Source organism: Platalea leucorodia, assembly GCF_965183815.1.
Source record: "Platalea leucorodia genome assembly, chromosome: 7".
Taxonomy (NCBI): domain Eukaryota; kingdom Metazoa; phylum Chordata; class Aves; order Pelecaniformes; family Threskiornithidae; genus Platalea; species Platalea leucorodia.
The window spans coordinates 14,208,701-14,220,450 of NC_138829.1; positions in this window are offsets into that span (position 1 = coordinate 14,208,701).

Here is an 11,750-nt window from a genome sequence, read left to right on the forward strand (position 1 = left end):
CGCCGCCCCGGCCCCACCGCCCGTGCGGGCCGAGCGGCCCGGCGCCCCGCCCTCCCCGCCGCCGGGCGCAGGCGCTGCCGCTGCGTCTGCCCTCGCCGCCCGCGCTGCCGCTGGAGGCGGCCGGGCCCGCTCCCCGCGGCCCCGGCAGGTGGCGTGCCGCCAGCCTGGCCGTTAACGGCCGGCGCGCCGCCCCGTCAGCGGCCGGATCGGCTGTCAGCCCGAGCGGGGCGCGGGCCGTCTCCCCGTGAGGGGGGCCGAGGGGCGCCGCGCTGGTCGCTGCCCGCCGCGGATCCTCCGCGTGGAGCGGCTGGGCCGGGGCCGGAGGGGGCTCCGCGCCTGAAACACGGACCGGGAGCAGCGGCCGCGTCCCGGGCGATGCCCGGCCGGCCGGCCGGGTGAGCTCGCCCCGCGGCGGCTGGCTGAGCGGCCGGCCCGGCGCCCTGCCCTGCGCCCGGGGGCTGCCGGGGGGGGGGGGGGGGGTGTCCGGCTGCGGGACGGGCGGGCGGCGGGCCGCAGCGGAGCGCCGGGCTCGGCCTGCGCACTCGCCCGAGGAGCCCGGAGAGGCTGCCGGCAGGAACGGCTTGTTTGAATTTTACAGTTGAGCTGCTGTTGGTGCTTGGGGATTTTCCTCTCTCCTCCTTTTTTTTTTTTTTTTTTTGGTGGGTCAACATTGCGCCCAGCACAGTGCTTTCCTGCAGGCTTCCGCTCAAAATTGGGCGCAGGCGAGCTGTTGGGTTTCGGGAGCGCTGGCTCCTCTCTGTGTCTGAAGTCACAGCCTGTGGCAGAGATCGGTAGCCAAGTTCATGAACTCAGTTACCCAGAAGCGGAGTTTAAAATAAGTGATACGTTGTAATTCAATCACTGCACAAAATTCCAGTATGTGAAGTGATCCCCTCATTTAAAATATGATTATTAAGTGTAGTTATTTGCCTTAATTATTAACACATCTCTCCATCCTTGAACTCCATCGCTGGCCAAAAACCCTGAAACAGCAGCAAAACAGTATGTGCTTTGCAAACGCCGCAGCTTTGTGCTCAGGTCACGCTCTGCTTACTTCCCCTTCTGCCAACTGCCACAGGACACCCCTTCCTTACCCTGCCGAGGAGAGGCGCTGGGGAAAAATACCACTCGTTAGGATTCTGCACTCATTTGATTATTAGCTTTGTAAGGGGTCAGGCCTGTGTGCATATAAATCAGGAACAGTATTTGCAAAGAAACAGCTGTCTGTCTTGGTATGAACGAGCAGATGCAAAAGTGTTTACAAGAAGGAGATACAGAGCCATGGACTGGGTTTCCTGAGATCTTGTTGTAAAATGCTCTCAAAAGGTAGTGATGAAAAGTCCTTTAAAAGGACTGTATGTTATCTTCAGTCAAAGATTAACGTACTGGTAGCTCTGCAAGTATTTAAATCAAAAAAAGAAGTGTTTGGTTTATACGAAATAAATTAAACACTACTGAACGTGAGGATTTTCAAACAAGGTAAAGCCTTCCGTACTCATGACAAGATTGTCTCTTGTTCCTCATTCCTTCTTTTTTTCTGCTGTTAACACCACTTTTCCTTCCCCTTATATGTTAAACTACTATCAACTACAAGTAGAGATTTGCCTCTTAAGTATTTCCGAGGCTGCTGCAAGTATACATTCCATTTTTATCTTCACTTCTCACTAGATTGCTGCTTTGCTTGCTCATATCCCACATTGCCGTGATATAAAAACTGATGAAAGATTCCTGCTAAGAAATACTTTCTTCTTCTACCTCAGCATGAAGTGTTCTCAAAGTTAGTCTCGTCCAAGTCTCAAGACAGCAATACTGAGCTCTGGGCTAATGAGAGTACGAAATGCTTTCCTGTTAAGTATTAGAAATAGCAACAAATTTACTTAATGTGTGGAGATCTGGGAATTCCTTCCCTCCAATCATACTCAGCACTCCCATCTTAACAAACTACGAGATGTAGTTTATCATTGCAAAATTCTCATAAACTGAAAGGCTATTTTTAGATGCTGTAGAGAGATTTCCAGACCGTTACATATAAATTCTGCCCCTCTGTCTATAGTTGGAAGGGTAAATGTAACAGTGTGGGAAAAATAGTGCCTGTAACTTTTCAAAATACGAGTATTTCAAAATTAGGATGAGGTCTCCCTTGTCTGCCAGTAAAAATTAAATGTAATAAAAAATGGTGAGTCATTATTGAGGTTTTGGGTTTTGGTTTTTGTTTTTGGTTTGTTTTTTTTTTTTAGGAAAAATGCACAATTCACGTAAACTTTTTATTCTAAGCTTGCATAGACAAAATAGTCACCTACGTGTTCGATTTGCACTCAGTCCTGCTCTTGAATTCCCACCAGAGCTGACATTGACTTCAGAGCAAGTGGGACTGGGCCCTGAACTGATTCTTTTGGGTCAAGTTTTTGTTGGTGTTAGCATAAATGAGCTTTGTCAAATACAGGAACAAAGTCACAAGTCCCTCTTGTTTATCAATATAAATTTTTTGGTCCAGGTCAATGATAATAGTTTAGCAATTTTGTACAACCCCATTTCATTTTTGCATTTTTACTACTAACAAATATATAATTTTGGACAGAAAAGGCACTTTTAAGTTTGTAAGCATCAGAACCACCTTATTTTGAATATTGCAAGTGTTTTCTACTTTTTCTCATACTTTGGCTTAAAGCCAATGCTTTAATGTTTTGTTGCAACATTCACATTTCATTATTTTTCAGTGAGAAATGTTACATGATACAGATATTTTTCATCAGCTCTGTGTTTTATCCATTATACAGTTCTCTTCATCCTGAACGAGATGGTTTGCTTAACTAGCATATGATTATCTTTCAGTAACTACGAGGATTAGACATGCATCATTTTTCCAACTGCTTGATGAGAGAAAAATACAGCAACAATCAAACATGTGAAAGCTGCCCAGTGAAAAGGTGTTTAAAAGAAAACCTTGTCCTCTGTCCAAATAGCGGCAGAAGTGACTCCCTTGATCATCTCTTATCTTCCTGCCCTACGCACCCCATTTTGTTCCCCATCCTCAGAACTCCAGCTTGTTTCCTAGCCGCATTTAAAAACTGAGAGGAAAAAACCCTTCATTTAAAAAATTCCATTGGAAATACAAGTTATTTTTAAGCATCCATAACAAATGAGTTTTTAAGAATATTCTTTACAAGCTTTACAAGCTCTAGATGCCTCAGATTTTGCTGTGTTGATTTTTATGGTTCCTTCTTTAAAATCTGCTGCAGTAAATCATAATCCACCATCAGTCTGCAGAAACCAGTTTTTAACTTTTCACCTGCACACACCCACCAGCATTGTTTTTTCTCCACTCTCCTTTCCTGGCACTGCAAAATTCCTGGTAATATTTTCAAGTCCAGAGCATATCTAACTGAAAGGACAAAACTGCATGAGTTTTCTCTTGACAAACCCAGCTTCTACCGTCCTCATAGCCTTTCTTGTGGATTTAACTGGCTCAGGCGTCTGCCTTTCTTCAGCAGCTAGGCGGGCAGGGCAAACCTCTGGATTCGATGAGATGACAGCTGCAAAGCCAGCACAAAAGAGTAGAGTAGCTCTGTACAGTCATCATTTGGAGAAGAGAGAAAGCTATGGGTTAATGAGAGCTGACCTCTCTTCATTTTGGTACAGAGTCCCATTAAAAAATGAGGCTATCCACATACACCTGAGCTACCAGTAACATGCACTGCCGAGGAGGGAGGGAGAAAGGAAGGCAGGCAGGCAGGCAGGCAAGAGATGCATTCTGCTCTGTAAGAGATATCTTACTCCTCTGAATCTCCCTCAACTTTTAGTTTTTACATATACATGTTACAGAAGATCGTATGCGCTGGGTTCTTGGTTTAGGGTGAAGAGTTACATCAGTGTAGAGTTCTGAAGACAGGTTACTGCCACTGTTTTGTATGCACAGATGACACATGGATAATTTGAAAAATGGTGTTTTGTTTCAGTGTACCCAAACGATACTAAGCTTGGGCTTTAAACAAGAGTAGTTGATCTTTTCAGTTTCACAGGATCACAGAAGAGCTAAGGCTGCAAGGGATCTCTAGAGATTGTCTAGTCCAAACCCCTGCTCAAAAGTGGGGTCGAGCAGAGCAGGTTGCTCAGGGCCATGTTCACTCAGGCTTTGAACATCTGCAAGGATGGTGACTCCACAGCCTCTCTGGGCAACCTGTTCCCATGTTTGACCACCCTCACAGTAAAGAAGTTCTTTCTTTATATTTAAGTAAAATTTCCTGTATTGCAGTTTGTGCCTGTTGCCTCATGTCCTTTCACGGGGGACCCCTAGAAGAGTCTGGCTCCATCTTCTTTTTTTTTTTATTTGTAATTTTATTTTGCAATTCCTAGGATGCTCAGTGTCCTGATTAGACTTAAAGCATTTGTTAAATGCAGACTATCTACAGTGAAATCATCAGTGCTGCTCGTAGTACAAGAAGATATGGGATGCTTGAGGCATTGCAGCACGCTGGCTTGGGAGAACTCCTACAATCCATCTCTCAGATATGCTCAATATAGCATCAGCAGATGATGGTCAGCACTCAGCATCATTAGCTACTCCATCAATATTGTGGTTTTTCCTCTCACATGTTTTTTGTTTTCCTGCGGTGAACTAGTAGTTCACAGCTTCCAGAAACCATAGTTGTCATTGCTGTACTAATCCAACTTCGTGTATAATATCCGGTTGCATGATATTTATATAAAGAGCTTTTTCTCATTTCATACTGCAGAACTAATTGTTCTGGCCCTTATCTCAGCTGCATCAAGCCAAAACTCGGTAACTCTTCTCTTAAACAAGAATTACTTGGTAAATACGAAAGTCTGTTATATTTTAAGAAAAGGAAGGTCACACAAAATAAGTTAATCCTTCACAAAGTAAGAAAGAAGGAACAAAAAGATCAACACTTGCTTTCTAAATCTTAGTTTTTTTCTTTTAGTCCCATTCCTGCCCCCTTCAGCTTACATTAAAGTGAGAAAGAGGAAGAAATCTGAAGTGCGAAACTCGTGAAACAAGTGAGCTTTTCACAGCCATCATCTACAGCCTTCTCTCTTGCCTCTAGTGGGGTCAACACACCCTTTTCCTAATTTGTTTCACCCAGCCTTTCAAATTCACTGATTTGGAAACTTCTGATAGCCTCATTTTTTCTCCTCATTCTCACACAAACTATTTGTCTAATGTGTGAGAAGAAAGATTAGCCCTCCCATTGTAAATCAACACCAATCACTAAACTGATAATATTTACATATCTAGTTAAATATGTGGCATGAATAGCTTTTAAGATATTTTTGCTCTTGTGTAAAGAAGACCAGATATAGTCTGGAGGAAAAGAAAATCATTAGTTGATAATACAGGGTTCTCTTGTTAACACCTACTAAAGACTTATCTAAGCCTAATGAGTAAGTTCTGCCAATTCAAGATACCAGGTTTTCCCTGTTATCTTCATCTAGAATGGCTTATTAATCGATTAAAACAGAAGAGGTCTTAAAGAAAAAAAAACAAAACTCAGGAAGAAATCTAAACTAGGATTTACAATGCCATTAAAGTAATTCACTAGGAAAACTGTTAATTAGCTGTGCCATCCTTTTCCCAGAGTCCCTGTCCTAGCTCTTTGCAGCTCTGTAGGAAATGTGGTTTTAACTTTACCTTTATAGTCCTTCAAAATTTAGCCTCATCATCTCCAGCTGATCTAATATAGCTACCGCCATGCCAGGCCTTTATGGCCCACTAGCTTCTGCTGCAAATGTCGTTGTCCTCTCTCCTCAGATTGCTAATTAAACATGAAGGAAATCCCTGATCCCAATTTGTGTATGGACTCCTACAAAATGCATTTAAAGGTTCATTATGATGATAAGGTTCTGCTTGCTGACTGTGACTAGGAACAAGTAATGAACTCCGTGTGCAGCTCTTTTCTCTGTTTCTTTTTCTGGTACTTTTAATAATTATTGTTTTCTTTGCTGTACCACATCCTACTTCAGGTTCCCCTCTTAAAAACAAACCAAGCAGCTAACAAAGCTACACCAATTAATTTGCTTAGATTTATAGCGCTCTCCTCCATTTGTCATCCGCTTGCGTCTTTGAGACTGGGCACAGTGGGGAAGGATTTTCCTTCGTCTGTTATCTTGCAGGGGGAGGGAGACAGGGTTTGCACTGTCACCATTCCAAGCTAATTTCTAAGTTATGATCACTAATCACCCCAGGCTCATTAAACAGGTGGTGGTGTAAGGACAAGATCATATAATTTGTTTTTATTACTGTATGAAAGGATACATGAATCAGTGGGCCTAATCCTTGCTCTAGAAATGTTTAACCCTTTAATTGTGCCTGGAAAATATAAATAATTATTAAGTTGTAAAGCTGATGATCAAAAATGAAGGTTTTCTCCTCTGTTCCTGATTTCATGGCTGAGGATATGAAGCTACCCTTCCAAAAATCCTCAGCTTTTAAAAAGCAGTCATAAAAAACAGAAACTTCTGGGAAATAATACCTATTAGTTGAGCCAGCATGACAGGATTTCACACCTGCCAGCACAGGCAATATATGTGACTGCGTGTCCTAACTGCTCATTCTGCACGCTGGGACCGGGAAGCAAATCTGCAGCTCCTGTTCCTGCCCGTTGTCTGCCCAATAGCCCAAACAGGACTTCTCAGCCCTCCTCCTGCACAGGCATCTGCTTGGGTTACAGACGCCAGACCTGACGCTGGAAAGTGCTGAGCTCTCAGCTTCCGTTAAAGTCACCAGGTATTGATAGATCCCAGTAGCACTGAGAAAGAAGTACCCCTAGAGTTAATATTATGTTTTAAAAGAGAAATAATCCCAGATTGAAATGAATAAGGCTAATTAATTAAAATACATAAGATGTATAAATTGCTGCCGTCTCAATGAAAGCCCAAGGGCAGCTATTTTTTTCTTGAACAAGCTGAGCTGGGTTTCTACAAGGCAATAGATATTGTGACTCAATTTTCTTTGACAGTTTGCTAAAATATGAGTATAAAAACTCATACTCCTTAGGCATAAGCAAACCTGATCGATACTTTTCCTGGTGTGCTTATATTAGAAGGATTTGTAACTCAAACTCATTGGAGGAAAGATTGTCATTTTACTTCGTGCTTTTACCGTCAAGTCCTAGTGCATTTTGGAGGGACTGTATATGTTGCTACAATATAAATACTGAGTAAAAATGTTTCTCTGAAGCAAAAATGGAGACTGTATGACATAATCTTTGGAATTTCGCACATTTTGTTATCAAAGTTGTTCTCCAACTGTTCCCTGCAGAGGGAATTCTTCCTATACGCACATCCACACATACATACACATACACACAGCTATCCATTTTCAAGTGGCTTTTTTTCCTCTACTCAAAGCTCAGTCTCTGACTTCAAGGGGCTGAACAAAGTACCCCTCTTAACCCCGTGTCACTCCTATTGTCAGAAATGAGCTCAGCAGCACTGAAATAAATCAGGTTTTAAGTGTATATCAGATTGAAACCTGAGTATCAGGAAATACGTTTGAAAGAGCAGATCTGCTAGGGTCAGCTGTGGTCTAGAAAGCACTGCTGTACCAGTGAGGTACAGTAGCGTAGGGTTTTAGAGAAGAGATCCATCAACGCTTGGAGGGGGAGGAGAGAAATCCCAGTTTAACCTGATGGCTTTCTTCACAGGACGCTCTTTGTCAAAAGGGAACCCCTTAGGTTCTCACATCTGGATAAGCGATTACAAATGTTACTACTTTTCACATATAACATTTTTGCTGTGGAAGGGAAGTCTGGTTAATACACTCCAATCAGGTATTTGTAAAACTGTTCTGAAATGCCAAGATTGCAGGGAGGGTAGCATAAACTATTCATGGGGTAAGTACTTATGGTGCGTAACAGCAAATAGGACTGTCATGGTTTAACCCCAGCCAGCAACTAAGCACCACACAGCTGCTTGCTCACTCCCCCCGCAGTGGGATGGGGGAGAGAATCGGAAGAGTAACAATGAGAAAACTCATGGGTTGAGATAAAGACAGTTTAATAGGTAAAGCAAAAGCCACGTGCGCAAGCAAAGCAAAACAAGGACTTCATTCACTGCTTCCCATGGGCAGGCAGGTGTTCAGCCATCGCCAGGACAGCAGGGCTCCATCACACATAACGGTTACTTGGGAAGACAAATGCCATCACTCTGAACGTCCCCCCTTCCTTCTTCTTCCCCCAGCTCTATATGCTGAGCATGGCATCATATGGTACGGAATGGCCCTTTGGTCAGTTGGGGTCAGCTGTCCCGGCTGTGCCCCCTCCCAGCTTCTTGTGCACCCCCAGCCTCCTCACTGGTGGGGTGGAGTGAGGAGCAGAAAAGGCCTTGACTCTGTGTAAGCACTGCTCTGCAGTAACTAAAACATCCCTGTGTTATCAACACTGTTTCCAGCACAAATCCAAAACATAGCCCCATACCAGCTACTGTGCAGAAAATTAACTCTACCCCAGCCCAAACCAGCACAATCTGTCATGATAGAAAGCAATTGCAAATCCTCTGAACAGTGTGTATGGAACAAATTACTTCCCAGAAAGACTGTGATTCTTTGAAAAAGCTAAGAAGCAGAAGAGTGAAAATGTAACATGAGAAGCACTACTTCTTTAGAAGAGGAAATTGTTTTCATTTGAACTCTGCAGAAGCAGTCTTTCTAAAGACAGTCTGTACTTGATTAATTGCAGTAGGCCTGCATTTGTCAAGCTTCTAGCTCAGGATCAGGTCAAAACATTTTAAAATTCCTTAAGCACGTATTTCTAAAGGAGGCGAGAACATTTGAGTGCTACCAAGCCAGGTCTATCTCAGCTGTGAGGTTCGCCTTTCTTACATCACAGTCTTCCTTTTTGTTGATTTCCATGGCATTCGTAGGACACTTAGACTTGCTGGAACAAAAGAAAACACACAGCTATACGAGGCAAAGAAGTACGGAGTTACTAGCCATGGCCCTAAAGCCCTGTCTAGGAAAGGCGGAGCGGGAGAGCGGCTGCCCCCAGGGGGAGCCGCCAAAGCTGCCTCGAGGTTTGCCTCCCAGGGCTCCGCCGGTGCAGCACCCGAGTGCCCGCCGAGCGCTGTCGGGCCCACGGTAGCCTGAAGACCCTTCTCCGGGGCGGAGAGGGGCGGGCAGGGCCGGGCAGGGCAGGGCAGAGCAGGGCGGGCAGGGCCGGGCAGGGCGGGCGAGGCGGGCGGGGCCGGGCAGGGCAGGGCAGGGCAGGGCCGGGCAGGGCAGGGCGGGGCAGGGCGGGGCAGGGCAGGGCAGGGCAGGGCCGGGCAGGGCGGGCGGGGCGGGCGGGGCCGGGCAGGGCTGCCCGCTCCTCCCGGTGCGGGGCTGGGCGCGCCCCGGCCCTCGGGGCCCTGCGGTGTGGGCGCGGCGCCGGCAGGGGGCGGCCTGCGCTCGCGGCCGCGGTGGCGTCCGGTGGCGCCGCCGCCTCGGGCGCGGCCTGCGGGGCCTGCGGCCTCCCGCCCCGCCCCGCCCCGCCCCGCCCCGCGCCGCTCCCCCGCCGCTCCCCCGCCGCAGGCCGGCGCTGCCGGAGCAGGAGGGCTGCCCGGCTCGGCGTTGTGCCGCGGAGCCTTCCAGCCGCGCAGCCGCCTCCCCAGCACCCGCCCAGGCGAGGAGCGCGGGTGCGGCGGGCACCCGAACCCCGGGCGATGCCGGTGCGGGGTCGTGCTGGTTCCCGCCTGGCGCCCCCCGCCGCTGCTGGCCCAGGCGGGGGTTATTCGCCCTGCTGTCCGCTGCTCTGCGGGCCCCGGCAGGGCCGGCCGTGGAAGGCGGGACTGATGTGCCCCTCAGCGCCGAGCTGGGATGCTGGGAGAGCTGACAGCAACGGCGGAGTGGCGAACTTGGGCAGAAGGGAGCCGATCTCGTAGGGGGCTGTTTATTTCTTCGAACCTCACTTTGCCTTTTGGGAGCTCCCGAGCAGAGACACTGCGAACCAGCCTAGATGCAGCAGGATTTGCTGAGGGCTGGGCAAAGGCGGCTGTGGTGCTCGCTGACGTGAAAGCACCGCCCTGCGTGAAGGGTGGGTCACAGGTAGTACGACCAAATGGATCTAACAGCTCACCACCGGCCACGGGAAAACGTCTTTCTCCCGCTAAGGTTCCGCACCAGCTCCTCAGCACCTTTGCTTGGTCAATTCAACTCACAGCTCTGGCACAGAGTTAACCCGGCGGAAAGAGAAAGCCAGAATGAACCAGGGAAGGGACAGCAGAGAGAAGAGGGGAAAACAGAAAGTAGGGCTTCTTGGCAAATTATTTCCCCTGAGCTACCTCCGGTGGGTGTGGGTGTGGATGACATGGCTCATCTACAAACTGTGCTGCCTGTGAAAATTTGACTGTGTTCAATGAAGTCCATCGCACTGTAAACCTTGTCCCGAGTTACATCAAGTCAGAGTGTGACACCCAATCCAAAATGACTGCAAAATGTTTCTAAACAGGCAAATATACAGCTATGTTTTCTTCAGGTAATCAAAATAACTATGAAGCAAGGTCCAATTTATACAGGCAGAGAAGAAACTAGGTAACTCAGGAACTGAAAATACAAGTCTGTCATGGGACATGGAGCTCTTTATTCAGAGGAGAAAACACTTTATTTAGAGATAAAATTGCCAAACAACTTTATTTTACTCCCAGAACATTACCTTTAACAAAGATTAGTCTCTGGAAACCAGAAGAAGAGGAGTTAAGGCCTATACACCAGGGCAGAATTAAGATACCTCAAACACCAAGCCTGCTCTTCAGGCGGGGAATAGCCACTGGGAAACGTGTGCAGGCGTTCCTGCTGCGCTTACGGTCTCTCCTGCTCTTTTACTACGTGGAGGGAGGAAGTAGCCGGGTTGCGTAGCAGAAATTCGTTCATGCTGGGAAGCCAGCTGGTGGAAAGGCACCTTTGGGTGGGGAAGTGTGAGTCTGCCCGGCTGTGTGGAAGACAGGATGAGTATGTCTTGTTTCAGAGCTGCATATCGTAAGTCATGTCCTCAGTAGAGCAAAGGATTTTTGTCTTTTTTACCCTGGAAATTGCCAGCTGAGATGCTGGAGGTGAGTGTGATGTGTACTTGGAACTATGTAAAGGAGATATTCAGTGGTACCCTGAACAGAGGTAGCAATCGTGCTCCTCTTGTTGAGTGTGTGAGGAATTTCTCCCAGCCAGGCTTCTCAGTAGTTAGTAATCCCGAACAAGTATATGAAATTGCTGGAGACAGGAAGGCTGCAGCTGGGAGAACCTCACCGTATGAAGCATGTTTGAATTGCCATAAAGTGTAGTGAGTACGTGAATCTGTAGAGTTCACAGTCATTATAATATTCATTAAAAGGGCTATTATTGCCGGGTGACATTAAAATCTCCCCCTCCTTTTCCTTTGTGAATTGTTGTAAGCCTGTTTGCACTTTACTAGTGTGCTATAAAACTAAGGGTGCCAAATGGTCAGAGCTGGATAATACTTCTGCCAATTCTAGAAGACAGTCTAAAGCTGGCGTTTCTTGTTTGTCTGGCATCCACAATTATTCTTAAATTAGTATAATTTGTTTGGTTTATTATAGAAATATAAAGCGTGAAATTCTATCCTTAAAGAGAGATGCCAACTCACTGGAGACAGAAAAGCTTTTTGTTCTTCTCATGTGGTAGGGTTGAGCCTATAGTAATAAGCTACGTGAAGACACTGCCGTTGCCTGCAAAGGAGATAGATACTTAACTTTCCATGCGTAACTTACCATATGCAATAGCACTAGCCTATCGAATAAACATTTGG